At 40.4% G+C, this 16277-nt stretch overlaps 1 long non-coding RNA gene across 2 annotated transcripts; it reads right to left on the minus strand.

Moving 5' to 3' along the window:
* Window positions 1-114: 114 nt before the first annotated feature.
* On the minus strand, window positions 115-15620 carry LOC140634736 (uncharacterized). Of its 2 annotated transcripts, none has more exons than XR_012032122.1 (4): window positions 15293-15620; window positions 12129-12205; window positions 9617-9756; window positions 115-2477 (listed from the first exon to the last, which is right to left on the minus strand). It is a non-coding gene; the product is annotated as an uncharacterized lncRNA (long non-coding RNA). The 2 variants fall into 2 exon arrangements; XR_012032121.1 differs by having other exon boundaries at window positions 12129-12256.
* Window positions 15621-16277: the final 657 nt, after the last annotated feature.

The raw sequence follows: 16277 nt of genomic DNA on the forward strand, positions 1-16277 counted from the left end.
ATGAGATGAGACTGGATTCATCTTCTAGGACTGCCATAACAAAATACCAGACACAGGGTAGCTTACACAAGAGAAATTTATTTTCTCACGGTTCTGGAAGCAAGAAGTTCAAAATTGAGGTATTGTAAATTTCAGTTTCTGGTAAGCCTCTCTTCCTGGTTTCCAGCCATGTCTTCATGGCCTTTCCTCTATGGTGTCTCTTCCTCTTCTTAGAAGGACACTGATCCTATCAGATTATGCCTCTGCCTTTATGGTTTCATTCAGCCTTACTTACCTCCTTAGAGGCCCTATCTCCAAATAGAGTCACATTGGAGGCTAGAGCTTCAAGTTTGTCTCCCTCTCAGATTTCTTCCCATTCAGTTTTCTCTCCCTTCCCCTATGATCCTCTGCACTTTTCTCATATTCCACATGAGTGAAACCATCTGATAATTGTCTTTCTCTGATTGACTAGGCTCCAACTCTTACACTGCTTCAGGAATGCTGACATAAACTCCCTTGGTGGACAAACCTTAGTCAGGCTCTGAACCCTCTTCTCCCCCAGGTATCCCTTGGCCAGCTAAACCTGGTTTTAGGATGCAGAAACCTGCCCCCCCAGGGCTAAGGGGTGGTCTCTGTACCTAGCAGCCATCATCTTCATTGTCATTCCAGCCAAAACACTGCTTCATTTCTCCAATGACATTACGAACAGTGGAAGGTAAGTTTTTTCAGCATCTGTTTTGTGAAATATCTTTTAATCATCAAAGCACTGAGATTGTGCTATTATCTCTGTTTTATGGGTGGGGCAGTGAGTTTCCCTTGGGCACCATTTGCCATAGTGTGATCCATGGAACAGTAATAGTAATGCTAAGAGATGAGGGTTGTGTAATTAAAAACACTCTGTGACTGGGACACCTGGCCTGGGTGGTTGGGCGGCTGCCTTCGGCTCGGGTCATGATCCTGGGATCCGGGATGGAGTCCCGCATCAGGCTCCTGCGAGGGGCCTGCTTCTCCCTCTGCCGCTCTCTCGCTCTCTCTCTCTCTCTGTGTGTGTGTGTGTGTGTGTGTCTCATGAATAAATAAATAAATCTTTAAAAAAAAAACACTCTGTGGCCAAATATGCTTGAGAAAGAGTGCAAGAGAGGATCGTGTTCATGAGCATAGACTCAGGAGTCACACACACCCTGGTTTGAGGCCAACTCTTAGCCATGTGGTTTGAGCAACTCAATAGCCTTACTTGCCTCATCTGTAAAATAGGAGTAATGAAACACTTGCTCCAGGAGGTCATTGTGAGCCTTAATGTTATGAAGGAATAAAGCTCTCAGTACAGAAAGCCCTCAGTATATGTGAGCTCTTACTGGCACTGTAACAAGTTAAGTATTGACATCTTAAACCAGGTCTTATTCTTTTTAGGGAGAGATTCATTTCACGTAGAAAAATACCCTGGTATACCTTTTGGAGAGTGGGCAGAGACAAGACTCTGAAGTTATAGGACAGAAAAAGTCAAGATTCAAACCTAGAATATCAAGTCAGAAAAACCAGAGTTCCATAGCAAGTGGGTACCTGGTAAGTGGCTGGCTGATTTCTCACTCAGGCTGGTTGTGGCCACAGGGACCAGGCTGACCCTAGAGTCTTTGCCTCCCTCTTTTGGGCACTACTCCACCCCCTTACACAGACACACACAGACACACACACACACACACACAAACAAATTTTCAGGAAGAAAGCCACAGCACGAACTGAGTAGAAATCCTACCAATCAAGTATTCTTTCTTCTTTTTTGTTCCCTACACTTTTTTCTAAGGGAACATATTTCTATGAAGTTTAAATTCTTTTCAATGGGATGTATTACCTTTGTAACTAGATATTCTAACTTTTAAGAAAAAAAGACTAAAAATTTCTGAAGACAGCTCACTCATTACAAACCCTAGGAATCCTCCCCTGGCCATTCTTAAGTTAGGCATCCCCCTTTGCACTCACATTTTGGATTGAACTTCTCAGACTGTTTGTGTCTCTTGCCTTACTTAGCCAGGGACCCGAGCTCCTGCTGTATAGGGTCCCTGAATTCCTCGTGTTGATATTCCCAGCACCTCCATACCTGGCAGGCAAGCAGTGTCCTGCCACCAATGGGCCTGTGACTGAATTGGACATCTCCCCAGGAGGAGAGCCTGGTGAGGGAGTGGTGGGGTCCGAAATGCTGCCCCCCATTTCCTGTAGGACAAGTGCTCAGACACTGCACCTTCCAAGGCCCAGAGCGACATTCTTATTACATCCCGGAAATCCCCTGGTCGGGGGCTTTTGGGGTGACATCCAGTATGTAAATACGTGGGGTCGGGTCCTGGTGAACAGCAGTAGCAGAGCCCGATGTGAAAGTTCCACCAGCAGCAAAAGGTGCTTTCATTAGTCATTTCAACGGCACACAGCTGTAAGGAATCTGGCGGAGTTTGATTTGGCTGGGGGGAGTACATTTTCCACTCGTGGGCGTCTTGAAAACTTTCACACTGAAAAAAAAATAAAAAACAGTCAAAAAAATGGTCATAGTCCAGAACGGAAAGCCAGAAAAAGACGGCAGAAATGCGAGGGCAGTAAATATAATGGAGAGAGGCCCACACTTGGTGTCACTCTGGCCCTGCCACTTTACAGGTGTATGATGACCTTGGGCATGTCAGCCCCTGCTCTCCTGACCCTCCCATGCAAATAGAGATATAATGCCTCCCTGGGAGACAGAAAAGACTCACTGAGCCAGTGGGTGTGAACACCTGGCCTGACTGATAGGCCATATACAAAGGTTAGGCATTATTTGGGGGAACAGACACAGAAGACAGAGGGTGCATAGAAAAGAAACGAGGTTGAAGGCTGGGGAAGAGGCACTGCTGGAACCAGCCTCTATGCCTCCCTGCTGTGCCTGCAAAAGACCCACAGGAAGGGAAATAGATCAAAAAGAAACAGCTCTTCTAACCATGGTTGAGTCAGGGTCAAGTAGGCCAGGACTAGACTCTACTTATGCCCTGGTTATAATAGACTTGAGAATTTTTTCAGATTTTTTTTTAAATAGATTTACTATGAATCCTGGAGCAGACCCTTCCGATAACCTTACCCTGCCTCCCCTGATTTTAACCTTGGTTTGTTCATGAGTGACATGAGAAGTCAGAAGAATCCAAGCCAGAATCCTAATTCAGTTTGCCTGTTCCTTGGCAGAATCACTGAGCTTCCTTTCTTGCTCATTTTTTTTCCTCACATTTATGCATTTTTTCCCCTTTCACATTTATGCATTTGAAACATGTGCATTGAATGAGCTACACACAATAGGATGCAAGTGAAACTCACAATTTTTCTTTTTCTTTGTCCCCTCAATGCCACCATCTGGATTTGTACTTTGCCTGCCCTTTGGGTGAAAGCTGAGCAATGCCATGCATGGATTTTCTAACCACTTTTAGTCATGAAATAAAGAGGCCCTTTGTCTTGGCCCTTAAAAGACCAGTCCAATGTAATTATCAGTACTCCACTCAACACAAAGCTTCCTTCTCTGGCTTTTCACTTCTGGTTTGGAAACCCACCGTACCAAGAGGGAGGGAATGGACTTCAGTATTTTCACTACTCTGCTTCCCTTGGCAAGCTGCTAATTCTCAGCCTCAAACCTTGGAAAAGAGGAGGGTGGGGGAAAGAGTACAGTTGTTCATGTCTCTTGATGTCATGACACACCTTTAGTGCCTTCAGGATTTAGCAAAGTTCAAATGCTCACTTTTCTCTAGGGCTGCTTTTGGGAACATTGCAGTAAGAAGACATGGCCACCAGGAGGCACTAAATGCCTTTTTCCTTGCCAGAATTGCCTACCAGCAGTCTTAACATGACCGCATAATTTCCATAAGATAAAGCTAAATATATTTTCCCTGTTTAAAAACAAAACAAAGAAAATAAATATCTAAAACCAAAAGTATATCAAATTAATTAGCATAAACTAAATATAATTTTTAAATGATACTGACAAATCTTTTGTTTGACCAAACTTTAGTCAGGCTCCTGAGCCTTCTCCTAGGCCATCTGTAAGCTTCCTTATAAAACTTGGTTTTAGCAAAAACCCTGCTAAGTCAGTTTAACCTGAACCCTCCCCACCCCCATTCTCAATATTTGATCACCATCAATATCTGACCATGTTACTCATCCTTCAGCATCCCCAAGGTAATGTCTGATCCTCCCACCCCAACACCGCACCGCCACCTCCACCACCACCACCAACACCCCTCCATACCCTGCCTGCCTTCAGCAAGAATACCATTAGGCCAGTTTAGCCAGAATCCCTCTTATCTGTGATGTTTCCTCAAAGTAATTTTCCATCCATTAAACCCACTCAGATCCTTGGCTTAAATTTCTCCCTATTCATGCTATATTTGGAATTGATCCTAATCTCTCCCCACCACCCATAAAATCCCATTGCAATAGTCCCTATGTACCTATTGCAATGGTCCTGAGCAAAATCTGTCTTCCATCTTTACTAAGCGTCAATGAAATATTTTTCTTTACCAATACCCTACAGAACAAACTATTAAGAAAAATCTCCCAACTATTGTTTTTTAAGATTTTATTTTATGTACTCATGAGAGATACAGAGCGAGAGAGAGAGAGCCAGAGACACAGGCAGAGGGAGAAGCAGGTTCCATGCAGGGAGCCTGACGTGGGACTCCATCCCGGATCTTCAGGATCATGCCCTGGGCTGCAGGCGGCGCTAACCCGCTGCGCCACTAGGGCTGTCCCCTCCCAACTATTAAATGAAATAATTTACTAATTCCCCTCCTTCCCCCAATTATCACTGTGTAATTTAAAACCCTTGATTATAATTCACCTTCCCCAAAATTACAGTAGCAAACTTTTCACCAAGCACTACTTTTATGGCAAATTGTCATGTGAAGACCTTTAAGGGTGCTAGAGTGCCTTGCTAGATTCTGCGCCTGCTGAAGGGACAAAGATTTCTTAAGCACTTTACTTTGAAAGCAGTGTGCTCAGCACAATAGAATGAAATTAAGATGCATGATGCACTACCAAGACTTTGCTGCCACAGTCTGGGGGATTTGGGAAAGCCTTTCATGGAAAAGCTGGAATGAGAGAAGGATCTTGAAAGGGTTCTGATCAAAGATGGTGACAAAGAGGTTCCTGAATTCACCTCCTCCCACAGAATCACCAAATCTACAGCTACATCTACAGAGAGCAATTCCCTCTGAAAGAAATCTAGAAACTAGCTGAGTGACTCCTACACTTTGGCTGAACAAAAAAATACCTACATGACTGATACATCTTCAACTACCAGGACCCACTAAAAAGAAAGTAGGTGGCTTAGACAATCACAAAGGTTTGAGAAACAACCAAGAGCTGGGATCAGGCTGAATGAAAAAGTTCATCTTCTACACAAAACCACTCCACCAACACTGGGTGGGGTAGCTATTTAGATAAAACAGAAACCAATACAGAGAGTGAAAGAAAATGAAGAAACAGAGGACTATGTTCTAAACAAAAGAACAAGAAAAAACTCAAGAAACAGACCTTAATGAAACAAAGATAAGTGATTTCCTGGATAGAGAGTTGAAAGTAATAGTCATAAAGGTGATCACCAAGGTCAAGAGAAAATGAGAATTTCAAAATTCAAAGTGAGAATTTCAACAAAGTAATAGAATAGATTTTTTTAAAGTACTAAACAGAAATCACAGATCTGAGGAATATGATAACTGAATTAAAATATTCAATAGAGGAGTTTGATGGCAGACAAGTTCAGGTGGAAAGAAGAAAGATCAATGAACTCAAGAACAGGGTAGCAGAGGAATTTATCCAAACAAAGGACCAGAAAGAAAAAATAATTAAAAAGAATTAAGACATCTTAAAGACGTATGGGACATGTGAAGCAGACCAACATACACATTATAGAGGTCCCAGAAGGAAAAATAAAGGGGGTGGGGAAGATAGAGTAAAGGGGGTGGGAGTGGAGTAGAATACTTATTCAAATAAATAATGGCTAAGGATTCCTTAACCTGGGAAAAGAGACATCCAGATTCAGGAAACCTAGAAAGTTCCAAATAAGATGAATTCAAATAGCCCCACATGCTGAGATACATAATTAAGTTGTCAAAAGTTAAAGAAAAGGAGAGAATCTCAAAAGCAGAAAGAGAAAAACAATTTGTTTTGTACCAGGGAAACCCCAAAAGATTACCAGCAGATTCTTCAGCAGAAACTTGACAGGCCAGAAGAGAGAGGCACAATACATTCAAAGTGCTGAAAGACAAAAACAGACAACCAAGAATATTCAGCACAGCAAAGCTGTGCTTCAGAATTGAGGGAGAGATAAAGAATTTTTCAGATAAGCAAAAGCTGAAGTTCATCACCACTAGACTGGACTTAACAAGAAAGGTTAAGGGGACTTCCTCAGGTTGAAACAAAAGGATGCTAATTAATAACAGGAAAACATATGAAAGTATGAATCTTGCCGTCGAGGGTATAATATATAGTTAAATTCAGAATATTCTAATATTGTAATGGTGATGGGTAAATCACTTATACTATAATCTAGTATAAAGATTAGCAGCTAAAGTAGTAAAAATAACTATAACTACAATAATTTTCTAATTGATCAACAAGATTATAAGATGTAAATTGTGAGATCAAAAACACAACATATGTGAGAGAAAGTAAATATGTAGTTCTGTATGCATTTGAAGTTAAGTTGTTATCAGCTTAAAATAGACTGTTATAAGATGCTTTATGCAGGCCTCATGGTACCACAAAACAAATTCCATAGTAGACACACAAAAGATAAAGAGCAAGAAAACTAAGCATTCCACTAAAGAAAATCATCATATCACAAAGGAGAGCAAGACAAGAAGAAAGAAACAAAGGAATGGCAAAGCCAGAAAACAATTACAAAATGTCAGTAGTAAATCATACTTATCAATAATCACTTTAAATATAAATGGACTAAAACTACCTAGAAAGGAATTGCTTCAGCTTTAAGGACACACACACAACTAACGGTGAAAAGAATGGAGAAAGATATTCTATGCAAGTGGACACCAAAGGAAAACATGGGTAGCTATACTTATATCAGACAAAGTAGACTCTAAGATAAAGTCTATAATACGAGAAAATAGAGTCATGATACAATGATAAAAGAATCAATACAAGAAGATATAACATCTGTAAATATTTATGCATCCAACCTAGAAGTACCTAAATATTTCAAGTATTTGCTTTGAAGAAGAGAAAAATAGACAGCAACACAATAATAGTAGGGACTCCAGCACCCCCACTTTCACCAATGGATAGATCATATTCAACAGAAGATAAAAGAGTTTTCTCTAAAATCAGGAGCAAAGCAAGCACTCTCACCACTTTTATTTAACATAGCACTGGAAGTCCTAGCCAGAAACAATCAGGCAAGAAAAAATAAAAGGCATCTAAATTGGAAAGGAAGAACTAAAACTCTACTATTTGCAGATTACATGATATTATATATGGAAACCTCTAAAGAATCCACCAAAAATCTGTAAGAACTAATAAATGAATTCAGAAAAGTTGCAGAATACAAAATCAATATATAAAATTAGTTGTGTTTATACACACTTAACTATCAGAAGAAAAAATTAAGAAAACAATGCCATTTACAATTGCATCCAGAAACAAACAAATGAACCCCTAGTAATACATTTACCCGATGGTTATAAAAGAAATTAAAGAAGACACAAATAAATGGAAAAATGTTCTGTGCTCATGGATTGGAAGAATTAACATTGTTAAAATGGCCATACTGCCCAAATGATCTACAGATCCAATGCAATCCCTATTAAAGTCCAATGACATTTTTCACTGAAATTTTTTTAAAAAATCCTAAAGTGTGTACGAAATTGCAAAAGACCCTGAATAGCCAAAGCAATCTTGAGAAAGAACAAAGCTGAAGATATCACACTTCCCAATTTCAAAATAAACTACAAAGCTGTAGTAATCAAAATAGTGTGATATTGACATAAAACAGACACATAGATAAGAGAGCCCAGAAATATGCCCATGTAAATGGGGAAAGAGCAGTGTCTTCAATAAACGGTGTTGGGAAAACTAGACAGCTACATTCAATAGAATGAAACTGAACCAATATCTTACACTATGCATAAAAACTAACTCAAAATGGGTTAAAGAATTGAATGTAAGACCCAAAACTATGAAACTCCGTAAGAAAGCTTAAGGGTAAGTTCCTCGACTTTGGTGTTGACAATGATTTTTTTGTATTTGACACCAAAAGTAAATGCAACAAAAGCAAAATGAAACAAATAGGTCTACACCAAACTAAAAAACTTCTGTACAGCAAAATGAAACCATCAACAAAAGAGAAATGAAACATGAAATGGGAGAAAATTTTTGCAAATCATATATCTGATAAGGTGTTAATATCCAAAATAAATAAAGAAATCATACAGCTCAATAGGAGGAAAAAGCCAATTTAAAAATAAGCAGACAGCGATCCTGGGGTTGCGCAGCGGTTTGGCGCCTGCCTTTGGCCCAGGGCACGATCCTGGAGACCTGGGATCGAATCCCACGTTGGGCTCCCGGTGCATGGAGCCTGCTTCTCCCTCTGCCTGTGTCTCTGCCTCTCTCTCTCTCTCTCTGTGACTATCATAAATGAATAAAAGTTTTAAAAAAATAAAAATAAAAATAGGCAGACAGGGGATCCCTGGGTGTCTCAGTGGTTTAGCACCTGCCTTTGGCCCAGGACGTGATCCTGGAGTCCCGGAATCGAGTCCCACATCAGGCTCCCTGTATGGAGCCTGCTTCTCCCTCTGCCTATGTTTCTGCTTCTCTCTCTCTCTCTGTGTGTCTCTCATGAACAAATAAATAAAATCTTTTTTAAAAATTTAAAAATTAAAAAAATTAAAATGGGCAGACAACCTAAATAGGCATTTTTCCAAAGAGGACATAAAATGGCCAAAGTTCAAAAAAAGGTGTTCAACATCACTAGTCATCAAAGAAATGCAAATTAAAAACTTCACACCAGTTAGAATGGTTATCATAAAAAAAAAGAAGTAAGTGTTGGTGAGGATGTGGAGAAAGAAACCCCTTGTGTATTATTGGTGGGAATGTAAATTGGTACTGGTAGTATGGAAACAATATAGAGGTTTCCATAGTACCAAAAATTAAAACTAGAACTACCATATGATCCAGCAATCCCACTTCTGGGATATATTCAAAGAAAATGAAAACAGGATATCAAAATGATATTTTCACTCTCATGTTATAATAGCATGATTCACAATAGCAAAGATATGGAAACAACCAAAGTGCCCATCAATGGATAAATGCATAAATAAGATGTGGTGTATATATGCAATGAAATGTTATCTAGCCATAAAAAAAAAGAACCATTTGCAACAATGTGGATGGATCTTGAGGGCAAATGCTAAGTAAAATATGCTAGACAGAGACAAATACTGCTGGTGTCACTTATATGCAGAACCTTAAAAACAAAAACAAACAAACAAACAAACAAAAAGTCAAATCATAGAAACAGAGAGTAGAAAGTGTTTGCCAGGGACTGGGGGTGGGGGATGTTGGGAGGGGTTGGTAAATGGGTACAAACTTTCAGTTATAAGAAGAATAAGGTCTGGGGTACCTTGGTGGCTCAGTGGTTGAGCATCTGCCTTTGGCTCAGGTTGTGGTCCTGGGGTCCTGGAATCAAGTCCTGCATCATACTCCACACAGGGAGCCTGCTTCTCCCTCTGCCTATGGCTCTGCCTCTCTCTCTGTGTGTCTCTTATGAATAAATGAATACAATATTTTTTAAAAAGATACATAAGGTCTTAGGAGTTAATGTAAAACATGGTGACTATGGCTGATAACGCTGTATTGCATAACTGAAATTTCCTAAGAAAGTAGAACTCAAATGTTCTCACAAAAAGAAAAAAAAATAAACGTGAGGTGATGGCCATGTTAATGAACTAGATGAGGGAATTCTTTTTTTTTTTTTTTTTTTAACGTTTCAACTTTTTTTTTTTTTTTTTTACATATTGGTGTTCAATTTACTAACATACAGAATAACACCCAGTGCCCGTCACCCATTCACTCCCACCCCCCGCCCTTATCCCCTTCTACCACCCCTAGTTCGTTTCCCAGAGTTAGCAGTCTTTACGTTCTGTCTCCCTTTCTGATATTTCCCACACATTTCTTCTCCCTTCCCTTATTTTCCCTTTCACTATTATTTATATTCCCCAAATGAATGAGAACATATAATGTTTGTCCTTCTCCGACTGACTTACTTCACTCAGCATAATACCCTCCAGTTCCATCCACGTTGAAGCAAATGGTGGGTATTTGTCATTTCTAATAGCCGAGTAATATTCCATTGTATACATAAACCACATCTTCTTTATCCATTCATCTTTCAGTGGACACCGAGGCTCCTTCCACAGTTTGGCTATAGTGGCCATTGCTGCTAGAAACATCGGGGTGCAGGTGTCCCGGCGTTTCATTGCATTTGTATCTTTGGGGTAAATCCCCAACAGTGCAATTGCTGGGTCGTAGGGCAGGTATATTTTTAACTGTTTGAGGAACCTCCACACAGTTTTCCAGAGTGGCTGCACCAGTTCACATTCCCACCAACAGTGTAAGAGGGTTCCCTTTTCTCCGCATCCTCTCCAACATTTGTTGTTTCCTGCCTTGTTAATTTTCCCCATTCTCACTGGTGTGAGGTGGTAACTCATTGTAGTTTTGATTTGTATTTCCCTGATGGCAAGTGATGCAGAGCATTTTCTCATATGCATGTTGGCCATGTCTATGTCTTAGATGAGGGAATTCTTTCACAATGCATTCATATATCAATTCACTGGGATGAACGTTTTAAATATCTTACAATTTTATTTGTTAACTATACCTCAATTAGGCTGAAATTTAAAAATACTTTTATTAAGTATTCTATTAATAACATCCATTTGTTCAGATTTGGACTATGTATCAATTACTGTGGCCATACTTAAACATGGTATCATTTTATCCTGACAACACCCTTACAGGATAATCACTTGATCATACCCTATTTAGGATTGTCAGATAAAGTACAGAAAGCCCAGTTGTGATACTGTAATTTATATTAAGCAAATATAGTCTAGTCTTTACTTTTTGGCTCACAGTTCTCAGCACCCTTGCAATTTCCTGTGTGTGGAGAGGGAGAAAGGTGTCTTTTGTACTGCTCCTGAGGATGGGGGCTGGTTGCAGTGGACTGGAGGGGTAGAACTCTCAGTCCCTACCTCCCCACCGAAGTCTGGCAAAGGCAGAGAGGCTGGGGATTGAATTGATTGGCTATGGCCACTGATATAATCAATTTTGCCTATGTCATAAAAACCTAAGAACTGAGTTTGGAGAACCTCTAGGTCCATGAACACATGGAGTGCTGGGAGAGTAGCATGCCTAGAGAAGGCATTGGAAGCTCAGTGCCTTTTCCCCATGCCTTGTCCTCTATATCTCTTTCACCTAGATGCTCATCTGTATCCTTTTTCATTTCTTTTTGTGATCAACTGGATGGTAATCCGGTAAGTAAAATGTTTCTCTGAGTTCTGTGAGCTGCTCTAGCAAATTAATCAAACCCAAGGAGGGGATCATGGGAACTTCTGATTTGTAGCCATCAGAAGCACTTCCAACTGATGTCTGAAGAGGAGGGGACTGGAGGCAGTCTTGTGGGACTGAGCCCTCAATCTTTAGAATCTGATACTATCTCTGGGTAGGTAGAGTCAGAATTGAGACCTATTGTAGGATACCCAGCTATGTCCAGAGGATTGCTTTGAGGTGTGGAGGGTACCTCCAGGCCCCCATGTACATGTTGGAATTGAGTCCAGGAAGCCAAAGACAAGTTAAATTTGAATCCAATACACAATGAGTATAAGTATGTCCCATGCAATACTAAAGTCATACTTATTGCATGGGACACAAATATTTCATGGGGCATATTTATACTAAAAATTTGTGGTTTATCTGAAATTCAAATTTAACTAGGCATCTTGTATTTTTATTTGGTAAAATTGGCAAGCTGACCCTATTTTTTATGGATAAGAAAACTGAGCCTTCAGGAAGATAAGTAACTTGACCCAAGCTAACACCTGGTAAGCAGTATCACTGAGGAACCCCAAACTTACTGAACCACATCTCTTCCATATTATAGTGCCCCTTATTTTCCAGGGAGTTGTCTTCATCTGCCAGATGCTTCTATCTTCTGTTAAAATAACCATATCACCATTCCCAGGTAACTAGAAGAAAAGTTTTCCTTCCCAGCCAAGAAGGATCCACTGAAAGGTGAATTTTCATGACTAATATTCCCAAATCTATCCTCCTTGCTAGCTTACCTCTTTTGGAAAAAAAAAAAATGAAAACCTCATGTTTTTCATGCTGATACTCATATTACCCTAGTTTTTTCATGGCTACACAAATAAAATGAAATTTAAATACAACAGTCCATCCCAAGTTGTCCTTCTGGCTTACATTACCTGAAACATAATATAGTAATTTAAACGCAAACATGAACAGGAAAAAAAACTGTAGTGTCATCGCACTGTAAGGACATCACATGTTTAGCACTTCCTTATGTTGTTGCTTCTATGTCAGATCTTCCAACATTGGAATGATAGTACATCGAGCCAACTTGTCTCACTGTAGCATTTATTGTGCTGTGATGGGACTATAGCAATAAAGTACACCTCAACAAGGTCAAGGTTAACCTCTGGCAGAAAAATTAGGCAACAAAGAATGTGTAAAGGAGTTTATCCGTGTACAAAGCTTGAAACAGTGCCAGGCAAATAGCAAGTGCTCAGTAGATGTGAGCAAATGTTATCATTCATTTTAAAATGGGAGGACAATATTGATGGTCCGAACAGGAAGTGGTCTTGTAATGAATAAGCCATAAACAATACAGAAAGATAGAGAAGATAATGGTGGTGTGCAGGGGTTAAAAAAAAAAAAAAAAAAAAAAGTTAGGACTGAGAGAGAATGGAGGAAGTCCACTCATTCATTTAGTAGCTATGTACTGAGCTATGTGCTAGCCTTATAAGTCTGGGGAGTCTGGCGAGAGAGGCAGGTTTTTTTGTTGTTGTTGTTTTTATTTATTTATGATAGTCACAGAGAGAGAGAGAGAGAGAGAGAGAGAGGCAGAGACACAGGCAGAGGGAGAAGCAGGCTCCATGCACCAGGAGCCCGACGTGGGATTCGATCCTGGGTCTCCAGGATCGCGCCCTGGGCCAAAGGCAGGCGCTAAACCGCTGCGCCACCCAGGGATCCCGAGAGGCAGGTTTTTGTAGCACAGTGTGATAATTGTGCCATGACAGAGTGGGGCCCAGAGACAAAGGGAACTGGAGACACTCAAGGTGGTCAAAAAGGAGCCAAGGTGATTTCCCAGTGTGATGCCTCCCCTGCCCCTTACTGGGGCAATGAGAGCTGGCCAGGCTAAGCTTGGAAAGACTTGGAATGCGCAATTCCAGGTAGAAGAGTCAACAATGAGTAAAAGCACAGGCTTAAAACAGTGAAATGTGCATGGAGAAGGTGGAAACAATTCAGTTCTCCTCTCCCTTGAGAAACCGGACGATTATTGAGGAATCTGTAGTGATTAAGACAGCAGACCAATTCTGGTCCCCTGAAGAAGGGAGCCCAAAAGGAAGACTTCTCCCATCTTCAGCCAACTTAAGCAAGGTAGATACCACAAGATGAGAGATTCGGGGGCATAGAGGAAACAGTGTGTCCTCATCATAAATTGACAGGTCTTCAGTGCTATATGGTAACCACCGAAAATGTTATAACATGTTGCATCTTAACTGCATTAATATCACTTGTAACCAAAAGAGTTCTAACCAATACATGGGCCTTCCACATTAATTCTCAAAACCATCCGAATGTGGATTTTATTATTCCCATCTTACATAAGTGGAAATTGACCCCTGATGAGATTAAATGGTTTTTCTCAAGATTGCCAGTAACAGGAAGAGTAGGAATTAAACCTTTCAATATCATACATAATTTTATTTCCCTTTTCTTTCCACCTCTTTCTTTTTAAGGTCTTATTTCTTTATTCCTGAGAGACACAGAGAGAGAGGCAGATGGAGAAGCAGTCTCCCCACAGGAAGCCCGAAGTGGGACTCTATCCCGAGACCTAGGGATCACGCTCCAAGTTGAAGGCAGATGTTCAACCACTGAGCCACCCAGGTATCCCTCCACCTCTTTAATTAAAACACAGCCTTCAAGACCCTGCTTAGATCCCACCTCTCCTGCAAAGCTTTCCCTGACCTCCCAGGACACAGCAAGGCCTTTCATATACAAAGTACTCGGTAACAGTTTGATGCAAGTAAGGAAGTTCTGTAGGCAAAAGCTAGTGGTATAGGAAGGAGAGAAGAAACAATTTGTACAAAGGCACAGAATCAAACTAGAACAAAACTACACCCTTCTTCCATATCTCTCGCTTTAATATTATGTTTTGCCAACTCCTTAATAATTAGAAAAAAATAGACAATTCTGGTTGAAGTATCTCTGTACTTGCTCCTTTATGCCATATGTATTTTTTGATTGCCTCCAATGGACAAGGCTCCGTGAGAGACACAAAGATGAATTAGATCTAGACCTGTACTCATAGACATGTTCACTAAGAGAATGACCTATACATAAATATCTGTGTTAAAATGTACAAAGTGGAAACAGTCATAAACAAGGTACGGACTGCTATCGGTTATTAGAAGAACCCATCACTTCCAGGTGGGAATCTTTGTGATGGTTTCCTAGAAGCAATAGTGTTGCTGCTAGGCTTGCAAGGAGAATAGCCTTTGCGAAGGTGAAGATGGATTCTAGGTCATTCTAGGAGGCAGAGGAAACCACATACAAAAATAAAGATGGGAAACTCAAATTCTACTAAAGAGAACTGAGAAGATTGGTTTTACTGCAACATTGGAGATAGAAGGAAGAGAGTGGGAAATTAAGTTGCAAACACAAGTGAAGCCAGATCATAGGGTGGAAAGAACATGGAATATTGGAGTCCTGAGATAAAATTCCAATTCTGTCATTTACAGCCTATGTGAACTTAGGCAAATTACTTAAATCTTCTGAAGCTCATTTGCCTCATCTATTAAAGTGGGACCAGGTAGATGGGTCCCCAAACATGCAATAATATAATGTCTCTTCCATCAGAGATTCTTTAAATACTGATTCAACTATTTTTTTTTAAGGAGAGGCTAAGCACTGATTCACGTAGAGACCCTCTGCCTTTCCTCTACTGTCCCAAGCAATTCCAATGTTCCACCCAGCCAAACAGTACTCTGTAGTTAACCTGAGTCTTCTTCCTTAAAACTAGGTGCCGACCCTCCAACAGGAGTTCCTAGTGAATTCAATTTCTCGTGATGTCTTGACACCCCTGACCAGTTGTGACTTTGAACTTCTTCCTCTCCGGCCTGTCCCTTGGCTCAACTCTGCTCAAGGAAAGGTTGTAAGGATAATGAGATTACATACAAAGAGTGCTCTATAAGAATAGCTATTGTTATCATTAATGCACAAATTGGGAGGAGGGGAAACTAGAGCCATGGAGACTGATTAGGGGGTAATTTAGGAAGACTCATAATCCAAGGAAAGAATCTGAAGGCCTGAAATAAGAGAATGGTGGTGAGGACAGGGAAGAAAGGATAAATTTTAAAATTCTCATGGAATTGGAACCCCTCGGACTTAGCAAACAATTGATTTTAAAAGTCTCATGGAATTGGAATCCCTCGGACTTAGCAAAAAAATGAGATCAAGGAAGAGGTTGAATTCCGGGCTCTGGAAGGATGTGTGTCATTAATACAACTAGTGAAGAGGGAAAAGGAGCTAGTTTGGAAGGGAAGTCAGTGACTTGGGGCCACATTCCATCTCAGGGGCCAGTAATACAACCAGATAGAAAAGGGCATGGGCCAGGGACAGGTTCTCTCCTTGACAAAACTCTGCTCAGGCTCCCCTGAACTCTCTTCTCAACCAGGATCTTTCTTTCAAGAGTCTGTGTTCATTTCCACATCGTTCCACTTTAGCAAGAATCCTGCTAAGTCAATTTAGCAAAAAAAAAAACAAAAACAAAAACAAAAACAACCCTCCCCCACCAATGCTGTTTCCTCTTAGTCATCTTCCATCCACTGACACCCAAATCTATTCCTTGGTTATAAATCTCCATTCATCCTTGTGGGGTCAGCCTTTCTCCTACTAAAATAGTTTTTCTAAGTGAAATCTTGTTTACTACTCTATGTCCAGTTCTAGTTTTTCCTCTAGCAGTTAGCAATTCAGTCCTGCTC

The sequence above is a fragment of the Canis lupus genome, chromosome 6, assembly GCF_048164855.1.
Source record: "Canis lupus baileyi chromosome 6, mCanLup2.hap1, whole genome shotgun sequence".
Taxonomy (NCBI): domain Eukaryota; kingdom Metazoa; phylum Chordata; class Mammalia; order Carnivora; family Canidae; genus Canis; species Canis lupus.